This window comes from Peromyscus leucopus, chromosome 23 (assembly GCF_004664715.2).
Source record: "Peromyscus leucopus breed LL Stock chromosome 23, UCI_PerLeu_2.1, whole genome shotgun sequence".
In the NCBI taxonomy this organism is placed as follows: Eukaryota; Metazoa; Chordata; class Mammalia; order Rodentia; family Cricetidae; genus Peromyscus; species Peromyscus leucopus.
Window position 1 is genome coordinate 30,190,515 of NC_051082.1, and position 9,768 is coordinate 30,200,282.

General features: G+C 42.4%; 1 pseudogene; it reads left to right on the forward strand.

Annotated features, from left to right (window-relative positions):
* Positions 1-216: 216 nt before the first annotated feature.
* On the forward strand, positions 217-3,064 carry LOC119086549 (annotated as a pseudogene).
* Positions 3,065-9,768: the final 6,704 nt, after the last annotated feature.

Below are 9,768 nucleotides of genomic sequence, written 5' to 3' on the forward strand. Positions count from 1 at the left end.
TGCAGGCAAATGGATGGATCTAGAAAAAATCATCCTGAGTGTGGTAACCCAGACTCAGAAAGACAAACATGGTATATACTCACTTATAGGAGGATACTAGAGGTGGACCAAGGATGACTGGACTGCTACTCACATCACCAGGGAGTCTACCTAGAAAACAGGACCCCAAGAAAGAAACGGGTATTGTCCAATGATGGAGAAATTAATCAGATCTACATGAACAGACTGGACATGAATGGGGTAATGAAGGGCAAGAGTCAAGGGAAAGACAGCTTAGGGGAGCAGGATATCCCAGCTGTATCAAGAACAGAGAGGGAGAACAAGGAATAGGAGACCATGGTGAATTAAGACCACATGAGAATAGGAAGAAGCAACGTGCTAGAGAGGCCCACAGAAATCCACAAAGATACCCCCACAAGAGACTGTTGGCAATGGTCAAGAGACAGCTGGAACTGACCTACTCTGGTTATAGGATGGCCAAACATCCTAATTGTCGTGCTAGAAACCCCATCCAATGACTGAGGGAACTGGACGCAGAGATCCACGGCCCGGCCCCAGGTGGAGCTCCAGGAGTCCAGTTAGCGAGAAAGAGTACAGTTTATATGAATGAGAATTGTTGAGACCAAGGTTGGATAAAGCACAGGAACAAATAGCCAAACGAATGGAAACACATGAACTATGAACCAATGGCTGAAGGGCCCCCAACTGGATCAGGCTCTCTGAAAAGGTGAGACAGTTGATTGGCTTGATCTGTTTGGGAGCCATCTAGCTAGTGGGACCGGGTCTTGGGCTCAGTGCATGAGTTGGCTGTTTGAAACCTGGGGTTTATGCAGGGATGCTTGTCTCAGCCTGGGAGGAGGGGACAGGACCTGCCTGGACTGAGTCTACCAGGTTGATCTCAATCCTTGGGGGAGGCTTTGCCCTGAAGGAATGTGGAAATGAAGCATGGCCGGGGGAAAGGGGAGGGATGCAAGAGGGGGGAGAACAAGGGAATCCATAGCTGATATGTAGAACTAAATTATATTGTAAAATAAAATTAAATTAAATTAAAAATATTGTATTTAAATTTTTATTTAATATTTGTCATGACTTATGTATCCTGTGCTTTCACTAAAGAATATATGGGGTTAGTGCAGATATATCGTTCATGATTTATTAGTAACCAATAGAAATAAAAACATGGGATATAGTAGAAACAAATTGTTTTGGGAGTGTGAGCACAAAAGGAACTGGAAGAAACAAATAAAATGCTGATGATGGAATAAAAGACACTACAGACTCTAGCAAAAAGATGAATTCAATAAATTTTTAATTAGAATTTTCAAATCCAATTAAATTGCAAATTCCACTTTGCAAAAATAACAAGTATTTTAATTGAAGTATGAAATGGAAATATTTTAATAAAATATGTAATAAATAAATTGATATTTATATCTCTAGAATTCAAGATGAAACTTACAAATTATAAATGATAAGGTATCAAAAAATTATTCCATGATCAACTAAGACTAAACCCATAGTTTCATATCTCTCTGCTCAATAGATATTATCTCCCTGGGAATGAATAAACAGATTCATAAGGGGATTTTTTTCTGTCTTTTAAGAATCTAATAATTCTCATTACCACAAGGATTATCACAGAGAATTAACAAATTGAAGAGTTTAATAAATTCAATGGAAATTGATAAATTTTGATATTAGGACTGAGAAAAACATTACAAGAAAGACATATCAAAGGAGGTATTTTTACGTAACTCACTTGAAATGGTCACTCAATGGAATAGAGAAGGAAGTGATTCTATGATCAAGTTAGGTTTATGTAATTTAATTCAATAGTTTATGACAATATAAAGAAAAATACAAATTATAACTTAATTGAAAATATATTTAAGTATAACAATGAAAAGGATAGTATTGTTCTCTTTATGTCCAACAAAGAAAAAGAAAATTGTCAGTATCAATGAGGAATGGTTGATTAGAGAGCATTTGGTAATTATAACTATTGATCACTGATTTATTTGAGTATGAAACATGAAAAGGAAATGTGGGCAAATGCCAGACAAAGGGTGATGGGAAGTGGCTTGAGATAAAAGGGGAACCTGTACAGAGACACACAATAACTTTAATTTCTCAGTAGATATTGATCATTGTGTGAGTGTCCAGAAAGTCAATATGCAAACATAGAGCAGAAATACTGCCTCCAGAAAGCAGTGATGTTTCTAGGCTATGAAGATTCTTTGGGGACAGCATTCACCTACTTGGCCCTGGGATTTTCTGCACTAACAGCTGGTGTTCTTGGCATCTTTGTGAAAACCACCACACCCCCATTGTCAAGGCTAACAATCAGGCTCTCACTTACATCCTGCTCATCACTCTGATCTTCTGTTTTCTCTGTCCCTTGTTCTTCATTGGCCATCCCAACACAGCCACCTGTATCCTGCAGCAATATACATTCACAGTTCTTTTCACTGTGGCTCTCTCCACAGTCTTGACCAAAACTGTTACTGTGGTTCTGGCTTTCAAGATCAAATTTCCAGGGAGACTGATAAGGTGGATAATGATATCAAGGGCTCCTAACTTCATCATTCCCATCTGCACCCTCATCCAACTTGTGCTCTGTGGAATTTGGATGAGCACCTCTCCTCCATTTATTGACTTAGATGCCTATACTGAACTTGGACACATGATTATTCTATGCAACAAGGGCTCCACTATTGCCTTCCATTCTGTCCTGGCACACCTCTGCTCCATGGCACTTGGGAGCTACACTATGGCTTACCTGTCCAGGAACCTGCCTGACACATTCAATGAAGCCAAGTTCATCACTTTCAGCATGTTGGTGTTCTTCAGTGTGTGGGTCACCTCCCTCCCTGTCTTCCACAGCACCAAGGGGAAACTCATGGTGGCCATGGAAGTCTTCTCCATCTTGACTTCCAGTGCAGGTCTGGTAGGTTGCATCTTTGTCCCCAAGTGCTATATTATTTTCTTCAGGCCACATTGGAATGTACTTCATCATGTCAGGAACAAAGCACATTCCAGAGTAAAAATGGATCTCACAGCTTAGTCCATGTTTTTCTGAGTTACATAGACATCGTCAAGTCTGTTTAGCACAAACTCAATTGCCAGAGATCATATAGCAATTTAAGATTTTATATATATTGCTTTCATTTATGGACAAAATCATCTGTATTCTTTCATCTTCTAATATTTTTTACTAATTTTTCTAAATTAGAATGCCCATTTCCATAAAAATTCATTCTCTCTTTCAATTAATATTAAAGAAAAGATGAAAGGGACATGCATGTATCTTCACCTCTTCAACATTGCATAACTTTGCCTTTATGGCATCAAATGTTTTCATATGTATCCAAGTATTTTTGATACACTTGATAGGTTTCTTGGAATCATCATGTTTACATTTCACGTATGATTTTGCTATGAAGGAAGGCACATTTTAAATAATTGCATACTAGAGTCGAATGAAGACAAATTTGTTTCTTAATTATAACCCAAATCATATATCAGAAATCTGATACTTATGCAAACATTCAATTCCATGATGCTACTACTGTTAAATTTCTTAATAATGTGAAAATCACTGCTATAATCACTTCTGTAGAACCTGTGCTCATATATATCTTTGATTATAGATATCCAAATGGTTTGTGTATTTAGTCATTCATAATTCTTCAATTTTGATAAATTACTCTAAATTCTTCAACTGACACTGTGTATTGTGTTGCTTCTGCATACTTATGAGTACTCCATAATTCATCAACATTTCATAAAACTTAGATAATTCTTATGGGTCACTTCTGTACTTTTTTTTTTTTTTTTTTATATCTATATTCTTTGGGCAATTACACTTCTGATCTTCTTTGTCATTTTTTTTTTTTTTTTTTTTTTTTTTTTATATCCATTTAACGTACACTTGCATAAATGTTCTAATAATTTGATTTTTTTTTTTTTCTATGTTTTATGTGAATTTTGCCTTGCATCTTATCATTTGTTGTAGCCAGTCTTCTTATAGTTCATAGTCTGTAAACTTTCAAGAATAAGGTAGAGAGTACATTTTATCTATAAGTATAATAAAACCCCAAAAATGCCAGATTCTATCTTTGTGAATAGGTTCATCAGGGTGACTTTTAAAAATTCATTTTCTTTTACAATATTTGATGACCGTGGTTTGTCCTCCCTCATCTCCTCCCAGGGCCTCCTTAAATGCCAACCAACCTAGATAATGACTTCTTTTTCTATTTATTGAGAAAAGAAAGAGGAAAAATCCAAAGAGGAAAAGAAACAAACAAAGAGCAACAAAGCAAGGTAAGGTTTGCAGAATACATTGAAATATAGACACACTCCCACACACATAAATATACATGTACACACAGGTGTACAGCCTGCAACATAAGCTACTGCAATAGTGACATAAATCTTGGGGAAGTAACCATCTGCCCCGCCTGCAGGGCTTCAATGGGTTCCCTAAGGAGGGAATGTAGGGACAGGAGATACAAAGGAAAACACGCCAAGTCTAGATTCTGATCAAGGTGCCTTTATTTCTCTTCCAGAAAGGTTTATATAGTTCCCCAGGGTGTGTGTGGGGGGAGCAAGAAGCTGTCATCTGCATAAGGTGGGGAAAGCTAACAGGATGTTTGTATGGGATGTTTACAGGGTGAGAGGGTCAAGGGCTCTGACTCAATGTCTTGTTGCTAGGCAACCTGACTGTAAAATGACCTAGTTCCTGTCTTATTGGGGGTCTGTATTTTTCCACTAACTAGAGATTCTGTCCTTGTCCCTGACATCTCCCCCTTCTTAGTAATAAATCTAAGGGCCAACATAAACCAGGTTCGAATGGTCTAAAAGGAGGGCTCTGAAAGAGGGTTTGCATGGAGGATTACAGAGGCCCTATCCTCTAAAGGTTGTGAAAAGGTCCGAGAGGGAATGTCTCTCTAGACTCAAGCACCACAGGCGTCCCCATAGTGAGGGAATCAATGGACCATGCAGTTTTTTGAGGGAGCGGAAATGGGTAAGCGCAAGGCTGCTACTGCACAACTGCTATGCAACAGGGCATATAATCCAGGCTCTCAGGATTTTGGGGTACCATGGTCCCCAGCCTGTGCAGTCCCAGCTGCACTCCAATCATGCCTTAAGTGAGCCCTTTTTCCACACACAGGTGCAGCCTCCCCCTAGTGAAGGGGTCTGTGTGGGACAAATTTCAACCCTGGAGTCCTGCATATCAAAGCAGTGGTAATGAACCTAGATCTGCCTGGCCAGCAGGTCTGTTATTTGGCTTTAGATGAACTGAGTGAGCCAGGAAAGTGCCCCAAAGCAAGGACCAGGAGCAGGCCTACAAACAGGTCCTAGGAGGGAGGAAAGAAGGGTCGTTAGCCAAGGGGAGTTTGGAAAACTAATTCTAGAACCACCCAAGCTCTTGTTCTCCTTTTCTTTTTCTCTTTTTCTAGTCCTTTTTTAATCTTTACTATACTATCTCTGACTACCCCGGTGTGGTCTGTAAAATAGCATCATTCCTCTTTGAGCACAGTACAAAGGCCACCCTGTTGTAAAAAGAAGAGATCCAGGCCTCTCCTGTTCTGTAAAACTATCTCAGCTAGGGAGGAAAGGGATGACTCGAGGGCAGAAATTCCCTGTTCAAATTGGGCAATATCCTCATCTATGGACAGGTGAAGCTCAGAGTAATGTTGGTTGAACAGGACCAGAGAGGCAATTTCTGTGCCTGTTTCCACTGCTCCAACCCCCAGAAGGACTGCTACAGGCAGTAACAGGCTCCCGTCAAGGCAGTCATCTCAGTGCAGCTTCTCTTCCTAGAGATCTAGGAATTGATCTGAGGAATAATAGGTTAGTCTAGGTGGAAGGGACCTAAGTGCCCTGAGTGGCATCTCTGGTGCTACCCTGTTTGCTGTGCTACCTGCCAGCCACAGGCTGTGTCAAGCTAGCCCACCAAGGCCAGCAAGTCCAACAAGCCTTTCTGACACTTTGGATTAAAGTTCAGCACTGCCCTTGGAAACATGATCCCTGCCCAGAACGTGATTGACTATGGGACTTGTACACTGTGTGAAAGGTCTCAAACACAGTTTGCTGTAAAGTTCCTGCTGTCCCCCCCACAGGAACTCTGAGCAGAGTGATAACAGAGCTAGAGGGCTGGTGGGGGTTGCTATGAATGAGGACAATAGCCTGGATTGCTTGCCGGAGGGACAGCATTTGACACAGAAGAAGTTTCCTCAGGAGAGGGGCTCTCTCTCCTGGGCAGATCAGGTATATTTACAGCTCTAACCAGGCCTTCTGGCAACCATCTGGTTATCTCTTTTATGGCACCATTAACAGGATTTAGTCTTTCTGTGATGATCAGCAATGGTGTTAATGCTGAATGTTCTCTTACCTCACATCATGAGAATCAGAAGGCTGATGCCCCCCCCCCCAGACCCCTCCTCCTCCTGCAGTCCCCTGTGACTCTCTCACTATGAATGAAGGAGCCAGCAGGGGCCAAGGTGGAAAGGCCCTCCATGGTCCCACAAGCTCCCCAGTCCCAGGAACCACCTCCAAGGGCAGCTCCACCCCCCATGCAGACAAACCATCACCAACATCTCCTACACTTTGAGATCCTCTACCATCACCCCCTACAGACCAGCCTTACTCTGTTGGAGCAGAAACATGATCTCAGAGACAGCCCCGTCCTGCACATCAGGCGATGGCCCATCCAGAGACAAAATGTCCCTGTTCCCTCTAGCCACCCAGGGGATTCATGGTTGCCTTGGCAAATCCTGAAAGCACCAGTAGCTACCCCAAGCCCTAGTTCCTGGCAGGCAGGGTTTGTGTTTTCAAAGGCCAAGTGTTTAATGAAGGTACTTTTGTTTTTGTCCAGCTGAACAGTCTCTCGGCCTGGAGGGAATCCTGCCTGTGTTGCATTTGCATCATAGGGGAAGTTGCTGAGAAGTTTCTTTAGTGTCCAAGTTTTTGAGGACCGCTGTTCAAGTGAAGTAGTGGGGTTGGAGAAGGAACAAAGAAATCTGCAACTGGTTTGATCAATTAATTGTAAACATCACTACCCTTGGACCAACCCTCTAGGGAGGCCTCCTTGGCAGGGTCTAGAGGGAAGATAGAGGTAAAATTGTTAACAGAGGGATAAAGATGGGCAGGAGTGGACTCCTGAGGATTCCTAGGTTTAAAATTCATGAGAGTCCCCTCTTCCATAGAGCACAGGTTGTGATCTGAGGGACAGACCGAAGGCACTTGAGAAAGTGCCTCAGGGGATCATAGGGCAAGTAGAGGGGGAGTGAAAGGCTTCTTTGGAGATTTTTTTCTCCTATATTAATAACCCCTTGCATGTCAGGGAAATGTTTATAGACCCTAAGAATATCATTAATAAAAAAAGGCTTTAAGGTCTTTTTTTGTTTACCCTAGTTCCTTGTATCTTGAGGGGCTCATTTAGGCCAGAAATGAATAAATCTTGTGACGACATTGCCTGTACCATGGCTTGTCACTGTTGTGCCCAGATTGTAACCCCCAGAGAGACCACCAAGGACGAGCATACCAGAATGCAAAAGCAAGGTTTATCTGTTACAAGTCATGACAGTGAACTCATCTCAAGCCATCTCAAGTGAGGCAGAGAAGAGTTATTCTTTCTTGGGGAAGCTAGTTTTTATAGGCAAAACCCATAAAATTTCTTAGAGGGGAGGGCATTAGTACGGATCCATCCTTAATTGGTCCAGTTTTTTCCCGGGCCTGGACTTTATCTTATTCTAGCTTATCTGTTTGCCCTGTCAGGAGTTTTACAACTCCTCTCCGGGTCTGGTCATGTTATCTCCGGAGAGGGGCATCTTGTGGTTAATTGGTTACCATCAGACATCCTGACTCTGTTCTTTTGTTCCTGGGGCTGGCACCATCATTTCTGGGGACTTGAAACTGGCCTGGGTCTATCTATATTGAGATAGCTTTGTCTAAGGCCCCCTTTTTGAGACAATAGAGTGAGGGTCTTGTTGTGCCTAGATCACAACCCCAAAGCTGCCACTGGAGACTTTAGTTACAGAATGCAAAAGTAAGGTGTTTTCTTCTAAGTTTACAAGCCTCCAGGGAGGCTCTTCTAAATCTCTCACTCACAGCAGGGAGGTTGGAAGGAGCACTCCCCTTTCTTTGTGAGGCTAGTTCTTAAAGGCACAGACCATATAATTTATTTTAACCAGCCTCCCTTTTTAGTCTTTTGGTCGAATATCCTGACTGTGTTTTCCAAAGTCCCTGTAGCAGATACAGCCACCTGGAGAAAAGGGGTCTAAGTTCTTATCTATACTTAGGAATCCTGGTTTCAGCTTCTCTTTGTCTGTAGGGGATAGAGTGGGGGGTTTTACTGAGGTATTACAGTCACTTTCTTACCTGCGTTGTCTCTGCTCTCCTCCGGGATCGCGTCCTGAACCTGGTGATTTCAGGGGGATCCAACAACTTCACCAAGGCCTTGGTCTTCCTCCGGGAGATGACTTTCTGAACCTTAAGAGGTGGTTTCATCCACGTTGGGCGCCAGTCGCCCTGCCTGCAGGGCTTCAATGGGTTCTCGACCACCCTAAGAGGGAATGTAGGGATAAGATATACAAAGGAAAACACACCAAGTCTAGATTCTGATCAAGGTGCCCTTTATTTCTCTTCCAGAAAGGTTTATATAGTTCTGCAGGGTGGGGGGAGCAAGAAGCTGTCATCTGCATAAGGTGGGGCAAGCTAACAGGATGTTGTATGGGATGTTTACAGGGTGAGAGGGTCAAGGCTCTGACTCAATGTCCTGTTGCTAGGCAACCTCACTGTAAGATGATCTAGTTCCCTGTCTTATTGGGGGTCTGTATTTTTCCACTAACTAGAGATTCTGTCCTTGTCCCTGACAACATCCAACATCTGATTTGACTTTTGCTCCATTCCATGAAATGAAAAACATACCTGACACTGTTTTTCATGTGTCAAAGCACCTAAAGTTACACAGCCCAAGAGCATAAAGTAAGACAGAATACTGCAGTTCTAGTAAAGGAATATAATGAAATGACTCCCAATGACATTATGGAATATATCAGTGGCTTCCTCAACTATTGACAAAGAAGATACCTCCTGAAGCAGATGAGAGCCAATATAGAGACCCACAGCCAGACATTATACTGAGAATGATAGAACTTGGAATTCTCAACCCCAAATTGTATGCCTCCATCTAATCACTTCCTCGGGGCATGGGGAACACTGTGGCAGATGAGACAGAAAGAGTGTTGGAGGCAGAAGGGATAGAGGACACCAAGAGAACAAGACCCTCTTCATCAAGAAGATAGATGCACATGTGCACTCGCAGAGATGGAGCAACATGCACAGGGCTTGCACTGCTCCTTAACATTTGGGATCCCAGAACTAAAATGGGAAGTGTTCACATTCCTCCATTCCTAACCCAATTGCTATTTCCAGTTGCTAGGCAATTACCAATGAAAGTTTAGTTTTCTCTAAGAGAGTCTCACTTAGGCAAAAAACAAAACAAAACAAAACAAAACAACAACAACAAAAAAACAAAACAAAAAATAACCCTTCTTTTAAGTATAGCCTGAAAGGTGGGGAGATCAGAATCTGTCCCTGGTCTATGGGCAGGCTTCTGGAATCCAGTGCCTGTGGTGTGACACCTTGCACAGCCTTGATGCAGTGGGAGGGCGCTTGGATCTGCCTAGGCTCAGTGTTCTAGGCTTTGCTGACTCCCCATGGGAGATCTCGGTTTGGGGGGTGGGGGGTGCAGGGTGGCTT